The sequence below is a fragment of the Corapipo altera genome, unplaced genomic scaffold, assembly GCF_003945725.1.
Source record: "Corapipo altera isolate COAL_440 unplaced genomic scaffold, ASM394572v1 113, whole genome shotgun sequence".
NCBI classification, from domain to species: Eukaryota; Metazoa; Chordata; class Aves; order Passeriformes; family Pipridae; genus Corapipo; species Corapipo altera.
In genome coordinates this window covers 11,662,909-11,680,125 of record NW_020884895.1, presented here as the reverse complement: position 1 = coordinate 11,680,125, position 17,217 = coordinate 11,662,909, and the positions used below count along the sequence as shown (strand labels likewise).

At 47.2% G+C, this 17,217-nt stretch overlaps 1 long non-coding RNA gene across 2 annotated transcripts in view; it reads left to right on the top strand.

Annotated features, from left to right (window-relative positions):
* The first annotated feature begins 11,691 nt into the window (after nucleotides 1-11,691).
* LOC113949238 overlaps nucleotides 11,692-17,217 on the top strand; it is an 81,065-nt gene continuing 75,539 nt past the window's right edge. Inside the window, exon 1 of one of the 2 annotated variants that reach the window (XR_003528392.1) lies at nucleotides 11,692-12,796. This is a non-coding gene — a long non-coding RNA (uncharacterized LOC113949238). Of the gene's footprint in view, nucleotides 12,797-12,994; nucleotides 13,397-17,217 lie in introns of those variants that run through there. The other variant, XR_003528393.1, reaches the window with a different exon arrangement.

The following is a 17,217-nucleotide window of genomic DNA, read 5'->3' as shown; positions in this document are numbered from 1 at the left end:
GTTTCACTCTCCATACTTGCAGCTTTCCCAGGGGCAATTCCGTCTGGCCAGGTGCTCGGAGCACCTTCTGGTGCTGCAGGTCTGTAACATCAGGTTCCCAGGTGTTCATGCAGGTGGCTGTATAATTGTCCAGAGGTGCTGGTGCTCTGTATGAGAGTTCCTGGGCAGCAGATCCGAGCCCCAGCAGCTGCCGGGGCGGGAGGTGCCTGACGAGCCTGTCCCTCACTCTCCTCCTGTCTCTGCGCTGGGGTCGCACAGGACAAAACACAAATATGAAAACATAAAGCTCCTGGAGTTGTTGTGGGAGGACGAGGGCGTCGTGTGGCTCTGGTGACAGAGGGACACTCCCAGTGCTGTGGGAAGGCCAGGCCATGCTGGGGTTGCTGCGTGGGGCCGGGCCCAGGCGCTGCCCAGGAGAGCCTGAGAGGGGCCTGCGGGAGCAGCTGCTCCGGGGAGGTTTGCAGCTGCTTCATTCAGCCTCGGGAGCCGCAGCAAATGACTTCAGGAAAGAAAATCATTGTGTATATTCTGTCCTTTTTCTCAGCCGTGCTAGTTCCCTAATAAGTTTAGGAGTTGGCATTTGTGTTTCTCCATTTATCTTTTGCCAGACTGGCTAGTGTTTCTGAGCCTGTTTGGGTAAAAACTGAGAATAAACATGCCTTTTTTTAAAATTTTTTTTTTAAACTTAGATCAGTGTCTATTCCAAGTTGTATTGAATTGACAGGTTCCGGGTCTGATTCCTGAAGGGAGTAAGTGCATTAACTCGTGGTGTTAGCCCATCACCTTCCCAGACAGCACAGGGGAAGGTTTTCAAGAGGAAGGTACTTGATGTTTCTCAGCTGGGAAGTGCCAGCCAGAGGCTTAGTCTGGATCGATTAACGAGGTTTGTCTTGTTGCCAGTGCTCATTTTTATTATCCACCCTTCCCTTTTGGGAATACCCTAAATAGATGGAATCAGTGCTTCTGTCTAAAGAGTGTGGCAGTTGGGATTTGAGGTGATTTTTGCCAACGCTCTCTCCCTCGCTTTATGATTTACATAAAGGTCTGTAAGGGTCTGACACTTTTATAAACACATGGGGTTTTGCCATGGTTCATGAGGACAGTGAACATGAACCCAGACCCTTCTACACAGCTTATACAATCAGCAGTTACCAAGTACATGAATTTAATCCCTTTTTACCACTTGTCACTTGCCCTGTTCTCATGACTGTAGCGGACACGTGCTGTTGGAGATCAACCATTACATGCTTTGCTGTTTCATTAACACAAATAAGTCATACTTGATTTAAGGAACAAAACCCTCCTCTTGGGTTTAATTTCTCAAAAGAGCTCTTCACAACAACTGCTGTCTTGCAGGGGTGTTATCAATACATACGTATGCAGAGTTGTTTTTCTGATTTGGGGGGGCTGTAATAAAGATTCTCATCCATCCTTTCCATGCAGCTCTTGGCAGACATGGCCTTGATGGGGGTGGCTCAGCCTGGGGAAAAGGAGGTTTGGGGGGACCTTCTCCCTCTCTCCAGCTCCCTGACAGGAGGGTAGAGCCAGGAGGGAGTCAGGACAGGATGAGAGGAAGTCAGTATTTCAGGTATTTTGAAATATTACATACTTTGTGTGTATCGATATTTTTAAATGATGTTGTGAAATTATTTAGTGGTAACTACTATTATTTTATATAGGGTTTTTTTGTCCTCTTCTTAGTCCCCACCTCCCTGCACTGTCCTGCACACCCCGGGTTGGTGAGTGGTGGGTTTCTGTTGTGAGCACAACCTCCCACCCCCCGAGCCAGGGCAGGGTTTTCTCTCGGCGTAGAATCCCCCGTTCCTGACACGGCTGCTTTCCTTCACACACGGCTGGGCAGCAATTTCTGTGCTGATCACCATAGAAACCTGCAGATCCATCACTTGCTCTGACCGTTCCCATGCTGGAGCAGGGAGCTGGCATCGGGAAATGCAAATGAGGGGCAGGAGAGAGGCTTGGTGAGAACGGTTCCTTCCTTCTTTATTTTAGCAATGCTGGTCTTTATTCTAAGCTGCCCATGTTCCTGTTTAACCCAAACTCAGGCTTTCTCCTTCATAGTCTTTTTGTTGAGTCTCACCAGCTTCCCGGAGAGTTGTGCTGTCCCTGCTGCCTGTCTGGGATGGGGCTTTGGTCACACACCTCAACACGGAGGCAGTTTGATCTTCCCTGGGTCCATTCAGACTCCAGTGGGGTCTTTCCCAGCACCTTGAAGCGTCCCGGACCTACCAGCTCCTCTCCTGTGGGGTGGGGCTAGGGAATTTTTATAGCTTGTCTCAAGTGGCTGCACAGGATCACAGGTGATCAGTAATTTTTTCAATGCCACCCCATTGACAGCTACAACAATGAATGATTCTTGGGAATACTGGAAAAGGGATTGATTTTCTTCAAAAATGAAAAGGTGAGGAAAGGCTGATTTGCACTTGCACAGAGTGGATAAATAGTCAAAGTATTTGCCATTACAGCTGGCCTGCACACTAACACTGAGAGTTCAGCTGAGCCTGGATGCTCAGCTTTGAGGTGCCTTCCAACCCAAACCAAGCTGTGATTCTGTGATTCAGGAGTCTGCCCATCAGATTTCGGTCACACACACACACAAGCCCAACAACCAAACAAAACAGAGCCGGAGTGACTGGGAATGCTGCTGGGTTCCTGGGCCCAGGATGGCACATTTACACCAGCTCTGGATCTCACCCTCCTGGGTGAACTTAAGCCAACATCGATAGTATTAGACCTGATGATCAGTAGGTCAGGCTCTTCCAGCTGCTGGTGAGGCTGGGCCAGGGGAAGTGGAGGAAAAAGCTGGCACGTGTTGCCTCCCTCTCCGACTGCTCCAGAGGTGGGAGTGCTGTGCTGTTGTGCTGCCCACGGTGTCTGTGTCTGTCAGGGGTGGGAGTTCGGAGTACCCCTAAAAGTGGTCACTGAGAGATTTGCTTCTTGGGTTATGCAACAAACCAGCCTGGGAAAAGCTGGAATAGGAAAAAGATGTGACTGTTCAATCTGCCTGTAATTCCGAACAGCAGTGGGGTAAATAGCCAAGAAAAATACACCCTCTTTGCTTGTTTACTTCTGCTGTCATGCTCCTGCTGAGCTAAAGAGTTTCCAGTTGGGCTTTATAGACCTGAGTTGTCTCACCAGGGATTTGAATAAAAATAGATCCTAAATGATACCATTGTAAAGCAAAGAGAAATTACGAGTGGGAATGACAACGTTTCCAGACTGCCATGTGTGCAGGACCTTGCTCTAACCCACAGGGCTAGAGCTGGAGCTGATGGAATGGTTCGGCTCAGGCTCCTGCCTGGAGCCACGTGCTCAGCCATACAGTGCAGCCTGAGGGGAGGGTCTGGGGGTGGTTTAGAGTGGATTTTTTATTACTGGCAGGAAGAACAAGCACTTTTCAGCCACTCTGCTCTGCCGCGGGGTGCAGAGGAAGGTGCCTGTGACCACAGGCCTCTGGAAGGTCAGTCCTGTTTGAGCTGGGTCTGGCAATAGGAAATTCCCAAACATGATCCCTCACCCAGCATGTGGAAAAGTGGCTCCTGGGGATGGGTGGCTTTTGGTCATTCCAAAAAATGCAACACTAACTATGAAGAAAAAATCTTGGTCACAGCTAACTGTTAAAGTTTGCTTGCTAGAGGTGATGTGCAGGGGGTTGGACTGCCTTTCTTTGTAATAGAAAACTGGTGAAAAGAGTACAGAGTTAAAGGCATGGAACCGCATTCTCTTCAGGAGAACTCCCCCCATTTCAGGGGGACCAGATGTGCCAAGATCTATCATTTGCAGTGTCAGGTCCACTGTTGCAGGCTTTCAACATGTTGTAACACTCAGACAGCAGATTTGTGGTTTCAGAGGTTGGTTATTCTTTGCAAATGATGAACTCAGTAGTGGGCTTCAGGGGTCCCAACAGGGCTTGTGTCAGTCTGGGCCTCTCATTTCCTAAGGGCAAGGTAAAGTCCAGGATTAGAAAAATGTTACGATAGGGAGAAATCTGGGTGGTTTTCCGACCATGTGTTGCTCAAGCTTTGACTTCGCAACGGCGGCAGCTTTTCAGAGATTCTGCGAAGCGGTTGTGTGAGATGGGAACTCTAAATTTAGTTGCAGAGTGCTTGGTTCAGCACTCCCGGTGCCGAGCGAGCTGCCCGTGCCGGGGGTGTGGGACTTGGCCGGGCGGGCAGGAAGGAAGGGCGGATCCGCTGGAGGTTTCCTGTCCTGCCGCGGGTGCTGATGCTGCTCTCGCACTTCGCTGGCTGCTGCTGGGTCACAAATGAGGCCCAGAGAGCAGGGCAAGAACGGTGGGTTTGGGCCACATTGAGCACATTCGCCATCAGTAAAGAGCAAGGCTGCCCTTTTCCAGGAGAGCTGCTTTCCCAAAGGAGGAGTGAGGGAAAGGAGGACACTGGGAGTTTGATTTGGCTTCTTTTCTGATTTATTGTAAGACATACAATGAATGAACAACCTGTCTCTCTGTACTCTCCCAGACTTCCCTCTCCCGTTGTAGGATTGCTGTGCACTGGCCTTGCCTGGCTGATGCCCCCAGCAGAGCCTGTGTTTGTAGGACGGGTCACACGGGTTGTTCTCAGGTTTATGTTGTGAGCTGCTGTGTGGGACAAAGCACAGAGGTAAGCAGGGAAGTCCCAGTGCAGCGGTGAGGTGGGGATGCAGATCCCTCCAGGATTAGCTGCTCTGGTGAAGCTGCCCAGGTGCCACAGGGGTGAGCACCTTCAGCCACCTCCCAGCAGAGCTGCTCTGTGAGCACTCTGACCTTCCCCATCAAAGCACAGCTCTGTGGGGGCACTGGGCTCAGCCACGGGGGGCCAGGGGCAGGGACCCTCTCTCTGGGCAGCTGTTGGGAGCTGTCTGAGTGCAGGGATGTCCTGACGTGGAAACCCACCTGCGGAACTTCACGGTGCTGGGTTATTGTTACGGGAAGTGAGAGCTGCACCCCGTAGTGTACCGTGTGCTTGTGTACCTCTGTGGCTGCACTGAGGGAAAACTCAAGTTTGGGGTTAAAAACAGAAGGACACCACAGCAGTGGTGAGCTGGTTGTTTTGTTGCAGTCGCATGTGGAAGCTCTGCCAGAGCAGCTGGAGCAGGCCCGGCGGCTCTCTGGCTCTCGGCATTTCTAACCCACACCGCTGTGACACGGAGATTGTCATCTGGTTTAAATGCTGACGCGGCCCCACTGCCCACATCAAACCACTGAACTCCTGTGAGGATCACATGCTGCAGCTGCGACGGGAGAGCACGTCACTGGTGACCTGCCTGACCTCTGCAGCTGCCTCTGAGCCCCGGCTGCGGCCGCGGCAGCCGCCCCCTCCCCACCCCAACAGCAGCGCTGCCCAGCAGCTTCAGAGAGCACCTTCTGAACTCAGCCTGACTGACACTGAAGAGAGCCACTTGCAGGGCAGCTCCCAAATGGGAGCAGATTAAATCTGGCAGCTGGGACTGGAGGTGGGAACTGTTGGGTGGAAGTGATGGGGAGAGGTGTGATGGCCAGGAATTCTCACCCAGTGAGCCCAGCAGGAGCTTTCCAACTCAAAGGAAATCCCTTCAAAGGCTACAGGGGGTATCAAATAGAGGAAAACCCTGAGACAGGTGAAATTTCCATTCACCATCGTTGTCTTCCAGGTGCAAACTGGCCCCTTTGGCCACTCTGAGGTGGCTGGCAGGGACTGGGGTTTGGACACCTGGAAGCAGGTGGGTCTCCAGGATTTTGGGCTTCTTGTGGGTCTCGTCATTCAGTCTCTGCCAGCCTCCACATGGGTTATCCCTGCAGTTACTATGAGCTCATTGTGGTTTATGTTGATCTTGGTCTGGACCTAAAGGTGACTTTCTAGAAGTTCTCACGCTATTTGTGCTCATGGTCTACTTACGATATGCAAGAAAATACTCAGTGGTCAGTTCTTATTTTGCAGCTCTAAAATCAACACTGTAGAATTCAACCTCCCCTTCTGTTTTCTTTCAGATAACGTTTTTCATGCCCCTACTATTTTTTTTTTTTTTGCCTACTACTAGAGAGATCTTTTAGTTCAAATAAATTATTAAAAATGTAACTGTCAGAATCAATTCCTGGAAGCATGCTTTGCTTTGGGGGATCTGAAGAAAGGCCTTTAATCCAAAGCTCTATCCGAATGTTCCCCCTCAGCTCCAGCATTTCCCACCTAACTGTCACAGACAGGACAATGCCAGAAGCCACCCAGTCCATTACTTTTTTCTTTCTTCCCGTAAATACTATTTTTTTTAATTTTCTTTTTGCAGCTGGCCAGTGGAAGGTGAAGACAGGCCAGCACTCCTGCTGATGGGCTGTAGGGAAAAGGCTTTGGTAGGGTAGAGTTAAGGACTCTAAACAGCCTCTCAGCAGTCCTACACCTTTGCCTCTTACCTGGCAGTTCCATCTCCAGAATAAATGAATGCAACGTCCTCTGCTCTAATCAGCTGGTGTCTTTGCTAATTGTTCCTATTCTCTGTTTCCTGGGGGATCCCTAGGAGTGGGGAGCCCTGCCACCCTCAGGCCCAGGGAGTGGCTCCTGGTGATGCCGGGTGGTAGCTCTGGCTTTGCTGGCTGGGCTCCAAGCCTGCTTGACTAACACAGAGCAGCATGTGGAGTGACGGGTGTGGACTTGGGCATTTTCAGATCTCATTTAATTTCTGAGGCTTAACAGGATTTGTCAGGCCAAGCCATTTTCACCGAGCTGAGTGACAGTCACGGAGGGTATAGAGAAGGGCTCATTAGAGCAGCAAATTCAGAATGATGCATAAAGCAGCAATAACCGGTCCCCTAAACTCCCTCAGCGCTTTGACACCAAACAGCTCTCCGGAGTGAATGTCGGAAGGGAGCATTTTTCCCTCGTCTTTCCAAGCAGAAAATGATCAAATGCCCGCCAGCCAGGGCTGGGCAATTATTTCCAGACCCTGCTAATGCAAGAGCTCTCTCCCAGTGTAAGGACAGAGTGCAGATTGCTCTGTCGCCCTCGCTCCTTGTGTAGGCTGGGGGTGTCATGTCTATTTTTCTCAGCCTGACTGAAGACTTTGGAAGGCAGGTACAGAAGGTGAGACAGAGGATTGATTAGGATGCTCCTGGCTCTCAGAAGTACCCACCAGCATGTGAACCATGGCAAACTTCACACCCTACAGAGCAGGAAGCACTCACCCTGTGAGTCTGCCATCCTTTCTGTTTTTCACTGGGCATTAGAGGAAAACAGAATTTTTGTTATTAAATCCACCTGGCATTTATAGCCCCTCTCCTTTCCTCCCCTCAGACATTCCAGTTACAAGGATGCGAGTGGGATGCCTGATGTAAACCAAGGTCAGTGGGTGCTGATGAACTTCTTCACAAAGCAGACCAGGCTGTGAGGCAGCTGGACCACAGAGTCCTGTGCAGAATTTGGCCAGACTGTCACGATGCTTGATTTGTTTTTATACATTGTTTTCAATCTTAAACCTAGGAATCTTAACTAACTTCCAATTACATTTCTGTTTTCTATCAGCTGAGTAATATTTGAATTAATATTGAATTTAATATTTGATGCATGTGCACCTTTCCATCATGGGCAAGATGAGTTGATGGAGGACCATCGATAAAACTCAGTGCTCTTCAGTTAAAAATACTCATTCCCTCTTTCCAGCAATGCAAACCCCAATCTAATCACACAAGGAAAGGATCCTGACAGTTTGTTTCCATTTTTAAATCAGGCTGCTTGGCTTGTAGCACCTCTTCTAATTTTTTGCAGTTTTCAACGAATGCAAACTAACATTAGAACAGGAAAAATGCCATCTGTCACCTCAAATTCCTTAAAATCAGATCTATGCTTCGTTTTGGTTGAAGAACTCCCCCCTGAGCTTTATTTGTCAGCCCCTTTCATAAGCTGGAGACGTGCCTATGAAAGGTGTACTTATGTGTAAGACTGTCAGGTCCCTGATGTCAGTTTGACTGAAGTTTGTTGATTCAGAGGGTTAATAAATAGCTCACAATAATTGTACACGATCTTCATGGCATATCATTAGGTGAGCCAAGGAGAAAGGTGGGAACTGGAGTGCTGCTATTGTCATTCGAAAGGCTAAAACCAAGGAACACCAGCAATAGTACTAATTTTTGTTGAAGCACAGGTCCATTGGCTGAAATTTCTATGGTGCTCATTTTTTAAAAAACCCTTCATCTTCCCCAATATTTGCTGGGTGAGCTGGGTCCTTTCCCAGTGCATTTGGAAATAGCAAGAGATGCTCGAAGCTCCCTGTGATGATCTGAACTCCTCATGTATGTCCTCTTGACACCTTTCTCTTTGAAGTTGCTCTTTTGTTCCTGTTACACTGCTGCTAAACCCCCAGAAGTTCACAAATAACATGGTCTGTCTGGAATGCCGCTGCTTTCCATGTGGGGAAAGCTGCTAATTACCCTGGTGGTGCTTGTCCCAGCCCCAAACGCGTGCCTGCCGATAGACGCTGCCAATGGTCTGTCACTTAGGTGACATAAATTGGCTCCTTGTCACTCCCCATCACCAGAGGTGGCCCCCGAAGTGCTCGGGTGCCGGCTGCTCTCGGAGGTAGGAAGGACATGTGCATTTCTAATTTTTATTTCTTTTTATTTCAGTGTAGAACCCAGGTGAAACAGCTTTACGCTTCAATGTCATTTCCCCTCTTTGTTCCAGTGTTGCAGGATTTAGGTTTTGGTTTTGTCTGAGGGAGTCTGTGAAGCCAATGACTACTTGGTAATTAGAGACCCCATTTGGCTGCATATTAGACGGTTTGGAGGATGTAATTAACTCTCAAGCCGGAATAAAGCTGTACATCTCCAATCATACTTCATCAAAATGGGCCTTGGTTGCTGTTCAGTTATGGGGTTTAATCTGAAGTTGTCTGCAGGCTGCACTTTGAGTATCTGCAGGGGTGTGTGTGTTGTCCTGTTCCCCCACCCCATTCTCTTCAGTCCTTTCAAATCTCAGTTTTTCCCTTTGACAGTCATGTTCCCTGAGAACTGCAGGTGCCCGGGGAAGCCTGGATGGCAGCCTTGGCACACAGAGGTGTGGTGCTTTTACACTGGCTGTTGGGTTTTCAAATCCTCCTTGTCAAAGTCAATGGGAACAGAACTGGGGGAAGCTGTATCCCTTGGAACATCCTTTCTGCCTGTGTTTTCCAGCCATATTAGTCAGGAATCTCATAAATTAGACAGCACTCGGAAACAGGCCTGGAGGTCTGGCAACCTGTGACAGGTGTATCCATGTTTTATAAAACAGCCATGTTTCTGGTGGTGGAAATCCAAGGAATGTACCCTCAGTGTGCTCCTGTGACAGCAAGACCAGGTGGGAAATGTGTCACTGGCTGCAGCAGGAGCAGGTCCCGACTCCACAGTGGTGAGATTTGTCACAGAAAAACAGCTGAAAGATGCATTTACCATGTTTAGGAAAAATCTATTTAGTTGAAGTTATCTTCCCAGGATTAGGTGAAACACAGAATGTTATATGGGCAACCAGTTCTCCAGTCCAGGCTGCTTGGTGTGTGGCAGGACCCCCTGTTAGCTGGGCACCACATGTCTCTCTGTGCTTGTCAGTCAGTCTGGCTCTGGAGCCTCTGCAGCAGCTCTGCCCCTCAGCTCCCTTTTAGGAAAAAAAATATAAAGCAATTTCGCATCTTAGACTAGAATATAAAAAATGTGGTGTTTCCTCCCCATGTAACTCCCTGCTGAGTCCTCTCACTGCCCCCTTGAACTTCTCCAAAATGTTACCTTATGGAATATTTTATTACAGGCATGTGTTTACATCTTTTTTTTAACTTGACTTTTCATTTAAATGCACAATCTGCTCATGATCAAGGTTAGTGCTGTTTTTTCTATGTTTCCATGTTTCTGTAGATGACTCCTCTCCCCAGGATGCAGCTCCTGAGGTCTCTGTGCAGCATCCTCATCCACCCCTCTGTTGCAGCTTAATTCTTCTATCATTTATTTTCTTGATGCATTTTTAATCCTCTGATTTCCTCTCCTGTGAGCTGTCAGAGCCCGTTTCACACACAAATAACCCCTGTTAGGATCCTTCCGTGGCTAATGCATGTCCCACATCAGCTGGCTGTGTTTTCTCCCCCATTCATGGAGCTGTAGGTGTCTCTGCTTTAGTGAATGCTGGGATTTCTCCCCATTGTTTGCTATTTGTACATTGAAGAGAAGAAAGGATGAAAGTCAAAAAACCTCTTCTCTCACTGCTAATTCTTTCTTCAATGTCTTTAACTCCGGGCCTCCTGCCTGGCTCAGCCCCTTGCCAAGTGTCTGCAGTGTGTGCCCAGCATCACTTTTCCACACCCCAATGGGGATGTTTCCAGTGGACTTCAGACACAAACAGGAAAACCTTCCTTCCGGCCGTGGTAAATAACATTACCTCATCTCTGATACTATTCTTTAAAACAGTGCTTTATTAGAATGGGATGTTGGACACAGTGCCAAGAGGTTAAGGAGCTCAGTCCAAGGCCTGTGCACCCTGGAGAATGGGAGGAGTATCCACCCCATCCCTGCACTGCGAGTGAGGAACCTGGCCACGGAACTTGGAGGCTGTAAGTGTGAAGCGCTGGGCCTGGCAGAGAAGGTTCATCCTTTTTAAAGGAATGACAGCAGGGAATTAGTATTCTCCACCCAGTGGATCTATGGAACCGTCTCGTTATATTATGTTGAAAAAGTCTAGGTTTTAGCAGTTTTAATAATTTAATTTTCTTAATCTTTGCGGACTTCCCCTAAGGAGATTGCAAGCTTGCTTGTAGTAGTGTAAGTGACAAATGGGCGTGTTACTCAGTCTCCTTTTTTATCACTTTATTTTGCAGGTCTTTGCAAGACAGGAAATAAAAGGTAAGGCCTAACCAGCAAACAGAATCTTGCTGGTTCTTTGGAGGAAGCCAAGAAGCCACAACAGAGAAGGGAACAAAACCAAAATAGTTTTGTAGCTGCATTTGGGTGCACTAGAAGAGGAGAGATGGTATGGCCAAGTTCCCATCAGAAGGGAGGTGCAGGGAATGAGGCACAAAATTAACACAGTGTGGATCATTTTGGCAATGAAGTTCAGGAGGAAAAATTTTTGAGAGATGATGTTAAAAAGTAAGGGTGGGGATGAGCTAATGGCTGGTGGTAAAGAGGTGGAGAAAGCAGAGTCATGGCTGACTGAGAGGTTACAAACTCAGGTCAGGAAGAGGACAGGGGGTGTGAGCCAGGAGCCAGGGAGGGGGAGCGGGAGAGGAGTAGGGACAGAGCGGGGCCTGGGGACAGGAGGAGGAGCTGTGGGACTTGGGGACTCAGCGGAGTGGAGAACAGGCCATTCGGAGAAGGAAGTAAAAAAGATGATTAAGATGTAAATCGGGATCCTTTGGGGATCTGAGCAAGAAGTAGCACAAAGAGAAGTCAATTCAAGGAAGTAAAGAAATGTGGGAGGCACAGGAACACAGAGTGAGCAGCCTGCGACTGCTCCACAACGGGACGAGCCACAGAGGCCTCACAGAAATGCACTCAACGTGTGTTCTGTTTGTTAATTTTTAAAATTTGTTAATTCTGCTTCATATTAAGTGGCAAACTGATTCTCAATTTTTTGTTTGTTTGTTTGTGGTTTTTTGTGGGGTTTTTTGTTTGTTTGTTTGGGGTTTGGTTTGATTATTTGGTGGGAGTTTTTGTTTGTTTGGTTGGTTGGTTTGGTTTTGTTTTGTTTTGTTTTTTGTCCAAATAAATAGCCTTGAAGCAGAGAAAACAGGATCTGAAGAACTTTCATTTTGTGGATTGTTCCTGCTTAAGGGTGTGCTGAATGAGACCAAGCAGAGGAAGGTGGTTTATTCAGGCTTGTTCTGCACAGAGCTCTCCTGCACAGCAGCCCTGTGAGAGTCTATGTTAACATGTGAGATATCTGGATCACTGATAGTAATGTCACTGGCAATGGTAAGTGCAGATAAAGTTGTTCTAAGGTCTTTGCAGAACTCACTGTAAGCAGGAGGTGGGACATGGAGCTGTGCTGCAAGTTCCTGAGAAAGGTACCCACCAAACACCTTGGTTTTGTACCGAGTGCTTTCCATCAGAGTTTCAATTAAAGTAAAAGGAGATTAAAATGAAAGCACAAAGTCAATCATTGAATTTAATGCATCATCTATTTGCTTTACATTTTGAAAAGTATGAAGTGCTTTACATTTTGTAAAGTATGTTGTGTTCTCCCAGCATAGTCACTGCAGAAAGCAAATTCTGGAACACGGTTGCGGGAAGGGGTAAAGGAAACACAGACCTGAGAAAATGGTTACTCTGACAGTCCCTGATACCTGAAACATTTGTTTTAGTATAATTAAGATAAGCTCGCAGCAATAAAATCAATGGTCCTGCGGTGAACTAATGAGGAAAAGTGTGAGAAGACCTGCTTAATAAAAAATGGAAATTACTTGTCGTGTGAAGAGCAGTTACCACTTCCAGATTGTGCAGGCTCTACTTTTCTGTGCAGTCATTAGTAGAGTACATTCATGCACCAGCACTGTTTACGCTGCAGTTTGTTCCTGTGTCACCTTTCCCTCTGTGGACGGAAGGCCGTGAGTGCCATCCTGGGCCTCGTCACTGCAGACAGGGCGACACCGAGCAGGTCCCGCACGGGGAGCTGAGGACATGGCCACAAAAATCTGAGTCCCCTCATTGAACAGCCAGATCTGTCTGAGGAACAGTTATGGCCAGATGTAATTAATGCAAGGTAGCTCCTTGGCAGTGCAAATTTATCAGAGTAAACAGATGTAAACGACACTGTTTGTCATTTACCAGTCTTGAGGAGGAAAGTTTTAACTGCCAAAGGTAAGTCCAAATAGATTTTTAGATGGCAATGTAACGAAACAATGATCTTGGTCTGTGAAATTTATTTTGCAGTATCTAGATGGCACCGGGAAGCTGAGGTGCATTAATGACCTTTATTCAGCTCGGTGTTGGTGACTTGTTGGATGCCAGCTGGGGCTGGCTGGCTCTACCACACAGTTTAGACACAGATAAACAGCAGGTCAGCCCTTTAGCAACACTTCATTTTTAATGGTGACATTTTTAATGGTCAGAAAGAGCTCTGGGGTTTGCTTTGGACCATGGGGAAGGTTGGGCGCAGGGCGGGCATGCGGGCACTGAGGGGAGCAAACATGGCGGCGGGGCCTGAGGGGAGCAAACATGGCGGCCAGGCCTGAGGGGACACTGCGGTGTAAATCACCCTCAGCTGCCATGGCCGGACCTGCACCCACAGCCCGTGGAGCTCACCCCACATGAGCACAGCTGCCCACTCCTCTGCCCCTCTACAAGCACCCTGGGTTTCAGGCTGTGTGCTGCTACAGAGCAAAGCACGCCATCTCCCACAGCTGCCTCTGAACTGCCACAAAAAGCAGATGAGCTGTGAGGGACGACACTCCCTTTCAGGTAAATGAAAGTCCTGTGTGTCTCCTGCCTGGTTGTGAACACCTCTGTTGGATTCATCATACTGGGGGTTACCTGAAGTGCTGCCACTGTTTGCTTGATAAAAAGCTTTTACCAGATGCTGGCCAGCTCAAGAAAGTCTATTTATATGTTATTCAAAATAATCCTGTAACAAATGTAGTTTTAGCTGTGTTCCAATTGCAGAAAAAGCATTTAACTTGAACACATCAACAGCAGATTATAAAAAGATCGAGCTTTCCTGAAAGATCATGGTTTCTAATTATGTTAGAAAGAAGGAACTCCAGGAAATAGCTGACTCTTCCTAGTAATTGTGAGAAATTTGGGCTTTTTAGGGGCAGGTGCATATAGTCTATGATTCTATGAAATCTGCATGTCTCTACCAATTTTTTCCCAGTGTTCATGGCTGCAGGTAGTCAGGAAGGTACACAGTCATATCATGCAATACTTCAGAACTTCACGTTCTTTGCATTTTTTACATTAATCTTCTGAGTTATTCCACCAAGCAATATGTGAAACTAGGCAAAATGTAAAAGCTGTGCTGGATCATGAGCTATTATATTCATATGATTCTATTTAATATCATTTAATTACTAGAAGCAAATTACCCCCCTCTCAAAACCTCACTGCTTAGAAAGGAATACAATTACAGAATGTTTATGCAGGGGTTCTAAAGTGAATGGCAAAGACTTTATCCCTTAAGTATGAATGCCTGCATACAATCTGAGTACTTCTCTGGGAAGGCTTTAACTGCACACTGATAACAGGGAGTCTTTGTGGAAACAATCATTCACTGGATCACGATCAAAAAGCAAAGGAATAGAATTATGGAGAGACCAACTTCCTCCTTGCTGTGTTCCCTCTGCTGTTTTTGGGGTAATTATGATGTGTTTCTGCATTCCAGAATTTAGGGAAAAGAAGATGGGGGAGGGAAGCGAAGCCCTTTGGTAGTTTTGACTCACAAGAAATGCGTGTTTATTCCCAGAGAGGTCTGTCCCTGTTACTATTCAGAACCCCAACAATACCGTGCTCAGCAGCTGGAGTGAAGCAGGGACTGCCCAGCACATGCAGGGTGCAGAGGGGCATTGGCTCATGTGTGTCTGAGCTGACCATGCTGATTATTATTTTCAGCTTCGTGACTGTGGTTGAGTAAGGAAATATGTGCTGAAGGAAAGGTGCTCATGGCTACCTAAAGAATTGCAAATCTCACTAGTAATCTGCTGAGCATTAGTGATCTTGGGTGAGTTAAATCATCTCCTGTTGAGGCTTTTACATCTTGAGGGAAAAGCTGATCTGTTTTTCGGGTTTGATGGTGAGATACTAAAAAAGCCATTGTTTAGGCTGACAGCTCTATAAACGGTGGTGAGAATTGTTAACCTGATTCTTCTGGCCTGTGCTGGTAGAAATTAGTAGTTACTGAGTGCTATTGGGTGTCTTGTGGCCTTGGAAATGAAACTGTGGACAGTTTCTGAATGTAGCACATTTTCCATGGTCTTGTAGGTACATTTTTTCCTAAGCTTAGTTTACTCTATTCTTAAGCCTGTTTCACCCATCCTTGGTCTGATCTATTGTTATCCAGATTCAGAATGTCTTTTCAGCAGCATTGCATACCCGAGCACAAGACAGGAGGGATGGGCAGGAGACCTTTTCCTTAAAGCTGGAGATCCCTCCAGGAGGTACCAGCCCTCAGTGAGGAGTCCATGCTTTGTTCATTTGTGCCAGAGCCCTCGGGCTGTCAGACACTGAGCACCCTTTCATCCCTAGGACTTCAAAGTGCTGCTCAGAACTGGGCAGAACAGGCTTTGAGTTAGATCTGTAATTGAAATGGATTTATTAGGCTGCTCTACCTCATCTTTTCAAAGCAGGCTGTGCATAACCTTACAGCAAATGGATGTGTGTTCTGGTAGAGTATGGTCTCCTGTGGAATTACTGCAGCTCTTTTTAGCTTTCCATAAATGCACCTTCCTGGAATCCCATTTGAGAGGTGAATGAAACACTTCCTTATCTCCCATTACATATAGTTCAAGAATATTCAAGGTTCTCAAAGCATGGGAAGTGAATAGTTTCATTGCAAACTTGGCCGTAGTGTTTTTGACATGGCCAGCAGATTTCATTGCCTTTATCCAGAGGAGCTGAGAAAATTGTGATCAAAAAGCCAAACCTGGAGTTGTATTCTGGTGGTGCAGCTGCCTCGCTGACAAAAGATTTTCAAAGTTAAAAGCATGATTTGCTTAAGTGTGAGTTAAAACTCCTACCCCAGAACTGTTGCTGTGATGGAGGGCAGCCCCTGCTGAGGGGTGAGATGTCAGGCTTTGAGCTGGTGCCGGGGCTGGCTGGGATGGACACCCGACCCTGCAGCCTGGTCCGTGCCCTCTTGGGATCTAAACCAGTGGCCCCTCCCCACGGCAAGCGACACGGGAGGGCTAATCTTCAATCACATGTTGCAAGGAGCAGCTGTCTGAGTACTCCAGGCTGGAATATTCTGGTGGAAATACAGTGTTTCTATGCAAGTTTTAAAATGTAAGGCAGCCTGGTTGCCTGAGGTTGAGAGTGAGGGTCTGGCTTCCATGCCCTGCACTGAGCAGCCCCTCTTGGGTTTCACCTGTGAGATTCCTGGAGAATATGTAACAGAGGAAAATTGCAGTTAGAAACAGTCAGGGTTGATCTTGAATATGTCAGGAAAGGGAGTGGCCAGCAGTGCCACAGGACTTGGGTTCTTTAAAAACCCTATGAAACAACTTTGACATTTTCAGAATTTCAGCTGCTGGATACAGACACCTGTTAACCCCAGCCAGGCACTGGCTGAAATTGGTGGCTATGGAATGGCAACAATCAGCTGCAGCCAGAGTTGAGCTCTGGCAAAATAGTCAAGAATTCCTCAAGCTGATAGTGAAGGGAAAAAAAGGAGAAAAGATAATCTGGGATCCATTACTTACAGGAAATTGGGAAAAGTATACATCTCACTGAGAAGCCAGGAAGCAAGTATGCACATGTATGTTCTTCCTGCTGAATATTCTTAGCATTCCCAATCCATGAGAAGTTCTGGAAAATATTGATTTGACTGCAGTTCAGACTCAGTTTCTCCCAAGCCAAAAATGCTGCTCTTCTGCCAGATGTGTGAGCAGAGTCCCACCAGGAGCTAAGGCAGGAATGTTCCTGCTGGTGATGTTTGGTCAGTGCTGCCATCACTGACCTGGCTCAGCCTGAAGCCGTGTTGGGCAGGGCAGACGGCAGCACCGTGTCCTGGGCTGAGGGTTTTACTTTGGAAGGGAATGTTTGCACCTTTGCATTGAACCAGTTGCTTCTCAAAACCTTGGTCTGTGGCTTGGAGGGGTTATAAGGTTCCAAGCAGCAAAATAAAAAGCGTCTGTTGTTGTTTTACCAAAGGTGGTGTTTTTCCTTTGGAGGCTTTGCAGGTCTCCGTGAGATCCCGAGTTCCCTCGCAGCTGTTTTGCAGGGGTTGCTAAGGTGATTTGGTGGGAAGGAGATGCACTGGTAATTTGCTGTTAAGTTGTTTACAGGAGAATATGAATGAAATTTCACCGCCCCCAGCAAGGCAACCGTCCCTCTCTGAGATGATTCCAGAAGGTTTCAGTAGAGAAGAAAATGACTGTACAAATGCCCAGTTGGCCCCCCAAGGATGATAAAATCCAATCTAGATGTCTGCAGGGTAGAGGCAGAAGCATTTTCATCTCATTTCACCTTTTCATCTTTTCAAACAGAATGTGAAACATTTTAATTTTTGCTATCTTTTCTCTGATTGTTTTTAACTGTATTTCTACATGTGAATGGTTTGGCAAGTGTTT